This window comes from Bombina bombina, chromosome 5, assembly GCF_027579735.1.
Source record: "Bombina bombina isolate aBomBom1 chromosome 5, aBomBom1.pri, whole genome shotgun sequence".
NCBI lineage: Eukaryota > Metazoa > Chordata > Amphibia > Anura > Bombinatoridae > Bombina > Bombina bombina.
Genome location: NC_069503.1, coordinates 1056893850 through 1056909656, shown reverse-complemented (window position 1 = coordinate 1056909656; position 15807 = coordinate 1056893850).

Below are 15807 nucleotides of genomic sequence, written 5' to 3'. Positions count from 1 at the left end.
TAGTCAATCCAGACCAAGTAGGGTTTATACATAACCGTGAGGGCCCGGATAACACTAGGCGCCTTATCAATATTGTTTGCGAATCGACAAGAATGAATAAGCCTTTCTCGGTTATATCCCTTGATGCCGAGAAGGCCTTTGATAGAGTACGGTGGAGCTACCTCTGGGAGATTCTCGACGCTTTTAAATTCCCCTCTGACATACGCCTTGCGATCCGAGCTCTATATTCTAACCCCACGGCAATGGTCAGGGGGATGGGGTTCCATTCTACTCCATTCCCCATTTTTAATGGCACGAGGCAGGGCTGCCCACTTTCCCCGCTCCTGTTTGCTCTGGCAATCGAGCCACTAGCGGAAACAATACGCACTAACAAGGACTTAGTGGGAATTACACTCTCTGGCTCCAAACACAACATCGCCTTATTTGCAGACGATGTGACGGTGTTCTCTGCGGACCCACGTCACACAATCCCTAGACTCCTGGAAATTCTAGAGGCCTTTGGCTCTCATTCCTTTTACAAGCTTAACGCCCCCAAAACAGAAATCTACTGGTGGGGTTTCCCCCCAGCCTATGTCTCAGCCCTTCAAAATAAATTTGACTTCAAATGGTCTAACAAATGGATCACCCATCTTGGAGTCAAAATCTCTAATGACCTGAAACAGATGGTCAAGGATAACTTTATTCCCCTGCTGGCAGATTTGCAAGCGTTAAAAAATGTCTGGGATCACAAGAGCATTTCTTGGATGGGCCGTATAGCTTCCCTTAAGATGTTGTTCCTTCCGCGGCTCACCTATCTGTTTAGATGCCTCCCAATTAGAATACCCACTCACCTCCTACTACAATTCCAAAGTGAGTGCACAAAATTTATCTGGCAGAACAAAACCCCCAGAATAGCCCATAAAACCCTTCAGTTTCCAGTCCAGTTAGGGGGTCTGGCTTCCCCATCCATAGTAAAGTAGTATGAGGGAGCCATGCTCACGCACATCTCTCAGTGGGGAGTTCTCCATTCGCAAGACAGGTGGAGAGACATTGAACAAGCTTCATTGCCCTTCGATATATCTACCTAAGGGACCTAATCTGGACCCCGGTTCATAGCCGTAGAACTCTGAACATACACAATTATGTAGTTTTGGAGTGCCTGGCAATCTGGGATAAGATTCGGCACCGTAAACTGATTGCGCCGCACCCTTCCCCGATCACTTCTATTCCAGGTCTCTTCACAGGCCTTCCTGAAACGCACCCCAACATGTGGGCTCGGATAGGCGTTAAGCAAGTTTCAGACTTTTGGTCTGATACCAGTGGGGACGGGTATCTCTCGTTGTCCAAGGACAGACCTTGTGAAGACATTCCGTCCTATCTCCACTTCGAACTTACTAGAATCAAGAGTTTCCTCTCTAGCTGGGGATTTTTCCCCTCCACTACGCGTCAGCTTACCCCATGGGAGTCTGTGTGGAAGGGTGGGCGTAGACTCCACAAGCCCCTCTCGAGACATTATAGTCTGCTGGAGGGTACGGTGCCCCCAGACCCGTCCCCACACTTGAGTAAGTGGGACACTATCCTTCACAATCGAATTTCGGCTAACGCTTGGAAGGAGTCTCTCACCCTAACCAAAAAATCATTGCATTGTGTGACAATGTTCGAAACGCATTATAAAGTCATTTCCCAATGGTATCTGGTCCCAACGCGATTGTCGAAGATTTTTCCGACGTCTTCTCCACAATGTTGGAGGGACTGCGGATCCCAGGGAAGCATGCTCCACATATGGTGGGAATGCCCCAGGCTGACCCCTCTGTGGAACATATGCTTCCGCACTCTGTCTGCTCTCAAGATTCACCTTCCCAAAAGCCCTGCCACAGTGCTTTTACACCTAAATTTATGCATCCTCCTTAAACATCAGCAAATCTTCTGCGTATATCTCCTGTCATCAGTCAAAACCAACATTGCCAGATGCTGGAAGAAAGCATCTCCCCCTAGTTGGCCTGATATTCTCAAAACAATGGCCTACTTGCATGTTATGGAAAGAGACATATTCTATAGTCTGGACAGAAGTGACATCTTTGAAATGGTCTGGGCTGACTGGACGGACATACATGACAACACCTGGCTTCCCCAGGTTAGAGTTTAAGAACCCACACTTCGTTTACCCTAGATGACACCCGATAGGTATCCCCCCCTCTCCCACCCATATAGATGTCCCCCCCCTCCCCACCTTCCTTTGACAATTTCTCAGAAACGTACCGACTTCTACCTCTGATACTTGATTGCTTCAGCTGAATTTTTTTCATATTCAAGTACTTCATTTTATGTTATGTACTACAATGTGTAGGGGCCCTGCGAGTCCCCAATTATTGTTATACTTTGTTAAAACTAATAAAAATTACTTAAAAAAAAACAAAAAAAACCTAACACTAAGCCCCTGAAGATCTCCCTACCTTGTCTTCACCACACCGGGTTCACCGATCGATCCAGAAGAGCTCCTCCGATGTCTTGATCCAAGCCCAAGCGGGGGGCTGAAGATGTTCCATGATCCGACTGAAGTCTTCATCCAAGCAGGAGCTGAAGATGTCCATGATCCGACTGAAGTCTTCATCCAAGCGGGAGCTGAAGATGTCCATGATCGGGCTGAAGTCTTCATCCAAGCGGGAGCTGAAGAGGTCCATGATCGGGCTGAAGTCTTCTATCAAGCAGCATCTTCAATCTTCTTTCTTCCAGATCCATGGTCATCCCGCCGACGCGGAACTTCCATCTTCACCGACGACTTCCCGACGAATGACGGTTCCTTTAAAGGGACGTCATCCAAGATGGCGTCCCTCGAATTCCGATTGACTGATAGGATTCTATCAGCCAATCGGAATTAATGTAAGAAAATTCTGATTGGCTGATAGAATCAGCCAATCAGAATCAAGTTCAATCCGATTGGCTGATCCGATCAGCCAATCAGATTGAGCTCGCATTCTATTGGCTGATCGGAACAGCCAATAGAATGCAAGCTCAATCTGATTGGCTGATCGGATCAGCCCATCGGATTGAACTTGATTCTTATTGGCTGATTCCATCAGCCAATCAGAATTTTCCTACCTTAATTCCGATTGGCTGATAGAATCCTATCAGCCAATCGGAATTCGAGGGACGCCATCTTGGATGACGTCCCTTAAAGGAACCGTCATTCGTGGGGAAGTCGTCTGTGAATATGGATGTTCCGCGTCGGCGGGATGACCATGGATCCGGAAGAAAGAAGATTGAAGATGCCGCTTGATAGAAGACTTCAGCCCGATCATGGACCTCTTCAGCTCCCGCTTGGATGAAGACTTCAGCCCGATCATGGACATCTTTAGCTCCTGCTTTGGCTTGAATCAAGACATCGGAGGCTCTTCTGAATTGATCGGTGAACCTGGCGTGGTGAAGGTAAGGTAGGAAGATCTTCAGGGGCTTAGTGTTAGGTTTATTTAAGGGGGGTTTGGGTTAGATTAGGGGTATGTGGGTGGTGGGTTGTAATGTTGGGGGGGTATTGTATGTTTTTTTTTACAGGCAAAAGAGCTGAATTCTTTGGGGCATGCCCCGCAAAGGGCCCTTTTCAGGGCTGGTAAGGTAAAAGAGCTTTTCTATTTTAATTTTAGAATAGGGTAGGCCATTTTTTTTATTTTGGGGGTCTTTGTTATTTTATTAGGGGGCTTAGAGTAGGTGTAATTAGTTTAAAATTGTTGTAATATTTTTAACTTAGTTCTTTTTTATTTTTTGTACTTTAGTTAGTTTATTTCATTGTATTTATTTATAGGTATTGTATTTAATTAATTTATTGATAGTGTAGTGTTAGGTTTAATTGTAGATAATTGTATGTATTTTATTTATTGATAGTGTAGTGTTAGGTTTAATTGTAACTTAGGTTAGGATTTATTTTACAGGTAATTTTGTAATTATTTTAACTAGGTAACTATTTAATAGCTATTGTACCTGGTTAAAATAAATACAAAGTTGCCTGTAAAATAAATATTAATCCTAAAATAGCTACAATATAATTATAATTTATATTGTAGCTATATTAGGGTTTATTTTACAGGTAAGTATTTAGCTTTAAATAGGAATAATTTATTTAATAAGAGTTAATTTATTTTGTTAGATTTAAATTATATTTAACTTAGGGGGGTGTTAGTGTTATGGTTAGACTTAGCTTTAGAGGTTAATACATTTATTAGAGTAGCGGTGAGATCCGGTCAGCAGATTAGGGGTTAATTATTGTAGGTAGGTGGAGGCGACGTTGGGGGTGGCAAATTAGGGGTTAATAAATATAATATAGGGGTCGGCGGTGTTAGGGGCAGCAGATTAGGGGTACATAGGTATAATGTAGGTTGCGGCGGTGTACGGAGCGGCAGATTAGGGGTTAATAATAATATGCAGGGGTCAGCGATAGCGGGGGCGGCAGATTAGGTGTTAATAAATATAATATAGGGGTCGGCGGGGGTTAGGGGCAGCACATTAGGGGTACATAGGTATAATGTAGGTTGCGGCAGATTAGGGGTTAATAATAATATGCAGGGGTCAGCGATAGCAGGGGCGGCAGATTAGGGGTTAATAAGTGTAAGGTTAGGGGTGTTTAGACTCGGGGTACATGTTAGGGTGTTAGGTGCAGACTTAGGAAGTGTTTCCCCATAGGAAACAATGGGGCTGCGTTAGGAGCTTAACGCTGCTTTTTTGCAGGTGTTAGGTTTTTTTTCAGCTCAAACAGCCCCATTGTTTTCTATGGGGGAATCGTGCACGAGCACGTTTTTGAAGCTGGCCGCGTCCATAAGCAACGCTGGTATTTAGAGTTGCAGTGGCGGTAAATATGCTCTACGCTCCCTTTTTTGGAGCCTAACGCAGCCCTTCTGTGAACTCTAAATACCAGCGGTATTTAAAAGGTGCGGGGGAAAAAAAGGATGCGTAGCTAACGCACCCCTTTGGCCACAGAACTCTAAATCTAGCCGATAGAAAGTATACAGCAAACAAAAACTCCACTACTTGAGAATACATTTTGCGTTCCATTGGCTTAGCACTCAAGCTTTATCTGTCATGAATTTAACTGTTGCTCTCATAGAAATATATCTGAGGGAAATCATGCACCTTTGCTATAATGAATACTGCAATGTGCGCCATACTAGCGCTCACACGATTAATATTAGCCATAGACTTGTAATACCAGCATAAAAATATAAGTGGTATAGATTGTGGTCCAGCAATGTTAATACTCCATACCACTTGCACATGTGCAGCCCAGAAAATTCAGTTTCAGAAATAATATAGCACAAAACTAAAGAAAAAAAGATATTACAGTGCCATTCAACATCTAATTAAATAATATATAATATAAACTTGCAGCTTATTGCCCCAATTCTTAACCTACCATCAACAGTTGAAGATAGTATCACCGTCAATACTTAAACGACATTCAATTCAACAGTCCAAGACTTCTCAAAAAGCACTTACAGTGAGTAGAACCTCAACACTTCTGTGGCCACCAGAATACTATTCCTCCTCTTTCCACCACCCATGACAAATCAGTCGCCATCTTGCTCCGTCCTAATTCAGTGCTATGTTCTTATGGTGCCCCATCACGTGAGACCTTAGCTGTGCGATAGCTATGCAGTGTGTAAGGATGCCTGGAGGAATAGGAATAGCCACTACTACATACTCAAACATCGGACCCAGAGAATTACATAAATCGTAACATTTAAATAAATATTATTTAAACATTAGTGAATAGCTCACAAAATAAAGATAGAAGCTAGGAAGCCATAGCAGCTGCACACTCCCATATGTATTGGTGAGTGATATTTATTATATATATATATATATATATATATATATATATCAACAAAAAAATACGGCTAGATTTAGAGTTTGGCGTTAGCCGTCAAAACCAGCGTTAGAGGCTCCTAACGCTGGTTTTTACCGCCCGCTGGTATTTAGAGTCAGTCAGGAAAGGGTCTAACGCTCACTTTGCAGCCGCGACTTTTCCATACCGCAGATCCCCCTACGCCATTTGCGTATCCTATCTTTTCAATGGGATCTTTCTAACACCGGTATTTAGAGTCGTGGCTGAAGTGAGCGTTAGAACTCTAACGACCAAACTCCAGCCGCAGAAAAAAGCCAGGAGTTAAGAGCTTTCTGGGCTAACGCCGGTTCACAAAGCTCTTAACTACTGTGCTCTAAAGTACACTAACACCCATAAACTACCTATGTACCCCTAAACCGAGGTCCCCCCACATCGCCGCCACTCTATTAAAATTTTCTAACCCCTAATCTGCCGACCGCACACCGCCGCCACCTACATTATCCCTATGTACCCCTAATCTGCTGCCCCTAACATCACCGACCCCTATATTATATTTATTAACCCCTAATCTGCCGCCCCCAACGTTGCCGCCACCTACCTACAATTATTAACCCCTAATCTGCCGACCGGACCTCACCGCTACTATAATAAAGTTATTAACCCCTAATCCGCCTCACTAACCCTATAACAAATAGTATTAACCCCTAATCTGCCCTCCCTAACATCGCCGACACCTAACTTCAAGTATTAACCCCTAATCTGCCGACCGGACCTCACCGCTACAATAATAAAGTTATTAACCCCTAATCCGCCTCACTCCCGCCTCACTAACCCTATAATAAATAGTATTAACCTCTAATCTGCCCTCCCTAACATCGCCGACACCTAACTTCAAGTATTAACCCCTAATCTGCCGACCGGATCTCACCGCTTCTCTAATAAATGTATTAACCCCTAAAGCTAATTCTAACCTTAACACTAACACCCCCCTAAGTTAAATATAATTTAAATCTAACGAAATTAATTAACTCTTATTAAATAACTTATTCCTATTTAAAGCTAAATACTTACCTGTAAAATAAACCCTAATATAGCTACAATATAAATTATAATTATATTGTAGCTATTTTAGGATTAATATTTATTTTACAGGTAACTTTGTATTTATTTTAACCAGGTACAATAGCTATTAAATAGTTAATAACTATTTAATAGCTAACTAGTTAAAATAATTACAAAATTACCTGTAAAATAAATCCAAACCTAAGTTACAATTAAACCTAACACTACACTATCAATAAATTAATTAAATAAACTACCTACAATTATCTACAATTAAACCTAACACTACACTATCAATAAATTAATTAAATACAATACCTACAAATAAATACAATTAAATAAACTAACTAAAGTACAAAAAAATAAAAAAAGAACTAAGTTACAAAAAATAAAAAAAATATTTACAAACATTAGAAAAATATTACAACAATTTTAAACTAATTACACCTACTCTAAGCCCCCTAATAAAATAACAAAGACCCCCAAAATAAAAAAATGCCCTACCTTATTCTAAATTAAAAAAGTTCAAAGCTCTTTTACCTTACCAGCCCTTAAAAGGGACTTTTGTGGGGCATGCCCCAAAGAAAACTGCTCTTTTGCCTGTAAAAGAAAAATACAACCTCCCAACATTAAAACCCACCACCCACATACCCCTAATCTAACCCAAACCCCCCTTAAAAAAACCTAACACTACCCCCCTGAAGCTCAACCTACCTTGAGTCGTCTTCACTCAGCCGAGCCACCGATGGAACTGAAGAGGAGATCCGAAGCGACAGAAGTGATCCTCCAAGGGGCGCTGAAGAAATCTTCCATCCGATGAAGTGATCCTCCAAGAGGCGCTGAAGAAGTCTTCCATCCAGGCGATGTTATCTTCCAAGCGGGGTCTTCAATCTTCTTTCTTCAGGATCCATCTTGCAGACCTCCGACGCGGAACATCCTGCTGGCCCGACGGACTACCGATGAATGAAGGCTCCTTTAAGGGATGTCATCCAAGATGGCGTCCCTCAAATTCCGATTGGCTGATAGGATTCTATCAGCCAATCGGAATAAGGAAGGAAAATTCTGATTGGCTGATGGAATCAGCCAATCAGATTCAAGTTCAATCCGATTGGCTGATCCAATCAGCCAATCAGATTGAGCTTGCATTCTATTGGCTGTTCCGATCAGCCAATAGAATGCAAGCTCAATCTGATTGGCTGAACGGATCAGCCAATCGGATTGAAGTTGAATCTGATTGGCTGATTCCATCAGCCAATCAGAATTTTCCTACCTTAATTCCGATTGGCTGATAGAATCCTATCAGCCAATCGGAATTCGAGGGACGCCATCTTGGATGATGTCCCTTAAAGGAACCGTCATTCGTCGAGAAGTTGTCGGTGAAGATGGATGTTCCGCGTCGACGGGATGAACTACATGGATCTGGAAGAAAGAAGATTGAAGATGCCGCTTGATAGAAGACTTCAGTCGGATCATGGACATCTTCAGCTCCCGCTTGGATGAAGACATTAGCCGGATCATGGACATCTTCAGCCCCCCGCTTGGGCTTGGATCAAGACATCGGAGGCTCTTCTGGATTGATCGGTGAACCCGGCGTGGTGAAGACAAGGTAGGGAGATCTTCAGGGGCTTAGTGTTAGGTTTATTTAAGGGGGGTTTGGGTTAGATTAGGGGTATGTGGGTGGTGGGTTGTAATGTTGGGGGGTATTGTATGTTTTTTTTTACAGGCAAAAGAGCTGAATTCTTTGGGGCATGCCCCGCAAAGGGCCCTTTTCAGGGATGGTAAGGTAAAAGAGCTTTTCTATTTTAATTTTAGAAAAGGGTAGGGCATTTTTTTATTTTGGGGGTCTTTGTTATTTTATTAGGGGGCTTAGAGTAGGTGTAATTAGTTTAAAATTGTTGTAATATTTTTAACTTAGTTCTTTTTTATTTTTTGTACTTTAGTTAGTTTATTTCTTTGTATTTATTTGTAGGTATTGCATTTAATTAATTTATTTATAGTGTAGTGTTAGGTTTAATTGTAGATAATTGTAGGTAGTTTATTTAATTTATTTATTGATAGTGTAGTGTTAGATTTAATTGTAACTTAGGTTAGGATTTATTTTACAGGTAATTTTGTAATTATTTTAACTAGGTAACTATTAAATAGTTATTAACTATTTAATAGCTATTGTACCTGGTTAAAATAATTACAAAGTTGCCTGTAAAATAAATATTAATCCTAAAATAGCTACAATATAATTGCAATTTATATTGTAGCTATATTAGGATTTATTTTACAGGTAAGTATTTAGCTTTAAATAGGAATAATTTATTTAATAAGAGTTCATTTATTTCGTTAGATTTAAATTATATTTAAGGTCAAATGAATGTATAATATATAATTATATTTAACTTAGGGGGGTGTTAGTGTTAGGGTTAGACTTAGCTTTAGGGGTTAATACATTTATTAGAGTAGAGGTGAGGTCCGGTCGGCAGATTAGGGGTTAATACTTGAAGTTAGTTGTCGGCGATGTTAGGGAGGGCAGATTAAGGGTTAATACTATTTATTATAGGGTTAGTGAGGCGGATTAGGGGTTAATACATTTATTATAGTAGCGGTGAGGTCCGGTCGGCAGATTAGGGGTTAATAATTGTAGGTAGGTGGAGGCGACGTTGTGGGGGGCAGATTAGGGGTTAATAAATATAATATAGGGGTCGGCGGTGTTAGGGGCAGCAGATTAGGGGTACATAGGGATAATGTAGGTTGCGGCGGTGTACGGAGCGGCAGATTAGGGGTTAATAATAATATGCAGGGGTCAGCGATAGCGGGGGCGGCAGATTAGAGGTTAATAAGTGTAAGGTTAGGGGTGTTTAGACTCGGGGTACATGTAAGTAAAAAAAATTTTTTTCAGCTCAAACTGCCCCATTGTTTCCTATGGGGGAATCGTGCACAAGCACGTTTTTGAAGCTGGCCGCGTCCGTAAGCACCACTGGTATTGAGAGTTTCAGTGGTGATAAATTATGCTCTACGCTCCTCTTTTGGAGCCTAACGCACTGAAAACGTAGCCATTTTGTGAACTCTAAATACCAGCGGTATTTAAAAGGTGCGGGGGGAAAAAAGCATGCATTAGCTACGCGGGTCGTTACTGACAAAACTCTAAATCTAGCCGATAGGTAATACTTCAATATTATATGAAATGCTTAGACCATTGCTAAATGCAAATCCATTTTGTCAAGATTCTGAAGCTAGACTCAGAAATCAAACCCCCCTCTTTCTGACCAAATACACATCCCAAAACTACAAAGAGAACATTTGTTCCCCAACTAGAAAGTAGAAGCTTCAAAAGATTCTTTACCTCATCACTTAATGAGATTAGATCTTTTCAAATGAGATAAACCTTTTACCTAGGTCACAGGAACCTCTGTGGACAGCAGACGCAGGTCTGGACTCATGTTTGAAGCTTAGGATCTTCAGGAAAGCAGTTAATTTACACTATGTATGTATACATAAGACACTGTAATTCCTGCAAATCTTGAATACACAATCCTTGTCTGGAAAGGTGATGGCTCAGATGCCAGCATATGGGAGACTAACGGCTAGATTTAGAGTTTGGCGTTAGCCGTCAAAAGCAGCGTTAAGGGGTCCTAATGCTGCTTTTTACCGCCCGCTGGTATTTAGAGTCAGGCAGGAAAGGGTCTACCACTCACTTCCTTTCCACGACTCCAGGCTACCGCAGATCCCCTTACGTCAATTGCGTATCCTATCTTTTCTATGGGATTTGCCTAACGCTGGTATTTGGAGTCTTCCGCCTCTACCGACAAGACTCCTACCGCCAAAAAACATAATTTATGCTTACCTGATAAATTTATTTCTCTTGTAGTGTATCCAGTCCACGGATCATCCATTACTTATGGGATATATTCTCCTTCCCAACAGGAAGTTGCAAGAGTCCACCCACAGCAAAGCTGCTATATAGCTCCTCCCCTAACTGCCATTACCAGTCATTCGACCGAAAACATGCAGAGAAAGGAAATCCATAGGGTGCAGTGGTGACTGTAGTTTAATGGAAAAATTACCTGCCTTAAAGTGACAGGGCGGGCCGTGGACTGGATACACTACAAGAGAAATAAATTTATCAGGTAAGCATAAATTATGTTTTCTCTTGTTAAGTGTATCCAGTCCACGGATCATCCATTACTTATGGGATACCAATACCAAAGCTAAAGTACACGGATGATGGGAGGGACAAGGCAGGTACTTAAACGGAAGTTACCACTGCCTGTAAAAAACCCTTTCTCCCAAAAATAGCCTCCGAAGAAGCAAGGTATCAAATTTGTTAAATTTGAAAAAGTATGAAACGCAGACCAAGACTCCGTCTTGTAATCTGTTCAACAGAAGCCACATTTAAAAAAGGCCCAAGTGAAAACCACAGCTCTAGTAGAATGAGCTGTAATCCCTTCAGGAGGCTGCTGTCCAGCAGTCTCATAAGCTAAATGAATTATGCTTTTTAACCAAAAAGACAGAGAGGTTGCTGAAGTCCTTTGACCTCTCCTCTGTCCAGAATAGACAACAAACAAGGTGAATGTTTGATGAAAATCTGTAGTAGCTTGTAAGTAAAACTTTAAAACACGAACCACGTCCAAATTGTGTAATAGACGTTCCTTCTTTGAAGAAGGATTAGGATACAAGAATGGAACAACAATCTCTTGAGTGATATTCTTGTTAGATACCACCTTAGGTAAAAACCCAGGTTGGTACACAGGACTACCTTATCCGTATGGAGAACCAGATAAGGAGAATCACATTGCAACGCAGATAACTCGGAGACTCTATGAGCCGAGGAAATAGCTACCAAAAAGGAACTTTCCAAGATAGAAGTTTGATATCTATGGAATGAAAAGGTTCAAATGGAACTCCTTGAAGAACCTTAAGAACCAGCTTTAAGCTCCATGGCGGAGCAACATTTTTAACCACAGGCTTGGTTCTAACCAAAGCCTGACCAAATGCCTGAACGTCTAGAATACCTGCCAGACGCTTGTGCAAAAGAATAGACAGAGTAGAAATCTGTCCTTTTAAAGAACTAGCTGACAACCCTTTTCTCAAAATCATCTTGGAGAAAAGATAATATCCTGGGAATCCAGACTTTACTCCATGAGTAACCCTTGGATTCATAACAATAAGATATTTACACCATATCTTATGTTAAATTTTCCTAGAGACAGGCTTTTATGTCTGTATTAAGGTATCAATTACTGACTCGGAGAAGCCATGCTTTGATAACATCAAGCGTTCTGTCTCCAGGCAGTCCATCTCAGATTAGTTATATTTAGATGGTTGAAAAGACCCTGAGGTAGAGGGCCCTGTCTCAGAAGCAGAGACCGTGGTGGAAAGGATGACATGTCCACCAGATCTGCATACCAGGTCCTGCGTGGCCACGCAGGCGCTGTCAAAAGCACCAAAGCACTCTCCTGCTTGATCTTGTGCAAACCCCTCCGGAGGGAATTCCCACTCCCCCGGATGAAAAGTCTGACGACTTAGAAAATCTGCCTCCCAGTTCTCAACACCTGGGATAGGGATAGCTTTTAGACAAGAGTGAGTCTCTGTCCAGTGAATTATTTTAAGACTTCTAACATTGCTAGGGAACTTCTGTTCCCCCTTGATGGTTGATGTAAGCCACAGTCGTGATATTGTCCGACTGAAATATGATGTACCTCAGAGTTGCTAACTGAGGCCAAGTCTGAAGAGCATGGAATATCGCTCCCAGTTCCAGAATATTCATTAGAAGGAGGGTCTCCTCCTGAGTCCACTATCCCTGAGCCTTCAGGGAGTTCCAGACTGTATCCCAACCTAAAAGGCTGGCATCTGTTGTAACAATTGTCCCATCTGACCTGCGGAAGGTCATACCCTTGGACAGATGGACCCGAGATAGTCACCAGAGAAGAGAATCTCTGGTTTCTTGGTCCGGATTTAACAGGAGAACAAATCTGTGTAATCCCCGTTCCTCTGGCTGAGCATGCATAGTTGCAGTGGTCTGAAATGTAGGCGTGCAAACGGTACTATGTCCCTTGCCGCTACCATTAAGCCGATTACATTCATGTACTGAGCCACCAAAGGGCGCGGATGGAATGAAGAACACGGCAGAAATTTAGAAACTTTGACAACCTGGACTCCGTCAGGTAAATTTTAATTTCTACAAAATCTATCAGAATCCCTAGGAGGGAAACCCTTGATATTGGGGATAGAGAACTCTTTCCTTGTTCACTTTCCACCCATGCGATCTCAGAAATGCCAGTACTACGTCCGTATGAGACTTGGCAACTTGAATGTTTGACGCCTGTATCAGGATGTCGTCTAAATAAGGGGCCACTTCTATGCCCCGCGGCCTAAGGACCGCCAAAGTGACCCCAGAACCTCCATAAAGATTCTAGGGGCTGTAGTTAACCCAAAGGAAAGAGCTACAAACTGGTAATGCCTGTCTAGAAAGGCAAACCTGAAAAACCGATGGTGATCTTTATGCATCGTAATGTGAGGATAAGCATCCTTCAAATCCATTGTAGTCCTCTATTGACTCTCCTGGATCATAGTTAAGATGGTACGAATAGTTTCCATCTTAAATGATAGAATTCTAAAGAATTTGTTTAAGATCTTTTAGATCCAAAATAGGTCTGAAGGTTTCCTTTCCTTGGGAACCACAAACCGATTTGAGGAAAACTGTGTCCCTGTTCCTCTATTGGAACTGAATGGGTCACGTACACAATGCAAGAATGTCTCTTTCTTTATCTGGTTTGCAGATAAATGTGAAAGGCAAAAACTCCCCTTTTTTGGGGGGGAAAGCTTTGAAATCCAGAAGATATCTCTGGGGTATAATTTCCAATGCCCAGGGATCCTGGGCATCTCTTGCCCACGCCTGGGCGAAGAATGAAGTCTGCCCCCTATAGGATCCGTTACCAGATAGGGGTCCGTTCCTCATGCTGTTTTAGAGGCAGCAGCAGGCTCCTTGACCTGCTTATCTTTGTTCCAGGTCCGGTTGTCTCCAGACCGCCTTGGACTGAGCAAAAGTTCCCTCTTATTTTGCCTTAGAGGAAGTTGATGCCACACCTGCCTTGAATTTTCGAAAGGCACGAAAATTAGGCCTTTTTTGTCCCTTGATTTGGACCTGTCCTGAGGAAGGGCATGATCTTTCCCTCCAGTGATATAAGTAATAATCTCCTTCAAACTAGGCCTGAATAGGGTCTGCCCCTTGAAGGGAAGTTAAGTAGCTTATTTATTAAAGTCACGACAGCTGACCATGATATAAGCCATAGCGCTCTGCGCGCCAGTATAGTAAAAAAACAGAATTCTTAGCCGTTAGTCTAGTCAAAGGAACAAAGGCATCAGAAAACAAAGGAATTGGCTAGCTTAAGTGCTCTAAGCTTGTCAAATATATTCATCCAATGGAGCCTGTAAAGCCTCATCAAGAGACTCAAACCAGAACGCCGCAGCAGCAGTGACAGGAGCAATGCGTGCAAGGGGCTGCAGGATAAAACCTTGTTGAATAAACATTTTTTATCCATTGGATCTAAAAAAGCACAACAGTCCTCGCCAGAGGTAGTGGTACGCTTAGCTAGAGTAGAAACTCTTCTCTCCACCTTAGGAACTGTCTGCCATAAGTCCCGTGTGGTGGCAACTATTAGAAAACATTCTTCTAAAAAATAGGAGGGGAAGAGAACGGCACACCTGGTCTATCCCATTCCTTATGAAAAATTTTAGTAAACCTCTTTAGGTATTGGAAAAACATAAGTACACACCGGCACTGCATATTATTTATCCAGTCTACACAATTTCTCTGGCACTGCGATTGTACACATTCATTCAGAGCAGCTAAAGCCTCCCTGAGCAACAAGTGGAGGTTCTCAAGCATAAATTTTAAATGTAGAAATATCAGAATCAGGTTAAATCATCTTCCCTGAGTCACAAATATCACCCACAGACTAAGCATATTGTGAGGTAGTATCAGACATGGTTCTTAAAGCGTCTGTATGCTCTGTATCTACCCCCAGAGCTGTTTTGCTTTCCTTTAATTTCAGGTAGTCTGACTAATACTGCTGCCAGTGTATTATACACAACCTTTGCCATGTCTTGTAAAATAAACGCTATGGGCGCCATTGATATACTTGGCGCCATTTGAGCGTGAGTCCCTGGAGCGGGAGTCAAAGGGTCTGACACGTGGGGAGAGTTAGTCGGCATAACTTCCCCCTCGACAGAATCCTCTGGTAAAATATATGCTATGGGTGCCCTTGATGTACTTGGCGCCATTTGAGCGTGAGTCCCTAAAGCGGGAGTCAAAGGGTCTGACACGTGGGGAGAGTTAGTCGGCATAACTTCCCCCTCGACAGAATCCTCTGGTGATAATGTTTTTAAATACAAAAAATGATCTTTATTGTTTAACATGAAATCAGTACATCTGGTACACATTCTAAAATGGGGTTCCACCATGGCTTTAAACATAATAAACACAGAGCCTCCTCTATGTTAGACATGTTAGAACTAATAAAGAGACTAGTAAGCTTGGAAAACACTTTAAATCAAGTTAACAAGCAAATATAACAAACGTTACTGTGCCTTTAAGAGAAACAAATTTTGTCAAAATTTGAAAAACAGTGAAAAAAGGCAGTAAATCAAACGAAATTTTTACAGTACATGTAATAAGTTAACAGAGCATTGCACCCACTTGCAAATGGATGATTAACCCCTTAATGCAAAAAACAGATAAAAAAAAAAAAAAAAAAAAAACGACATTTTTTTTAAACAGACACAACAAAACTGCCACAGCTGAGCTGTGGATTACCTTCCCTATAACTGTTTCTATGCAAAATTTAAGCCAGCCATGTGGAAAAATTAGGCCCCAATAAGTTTTATCACCAAACATATGTTAAAAAACGATTAAACATGCCAGCAAACGTTTTAAAACACATTCT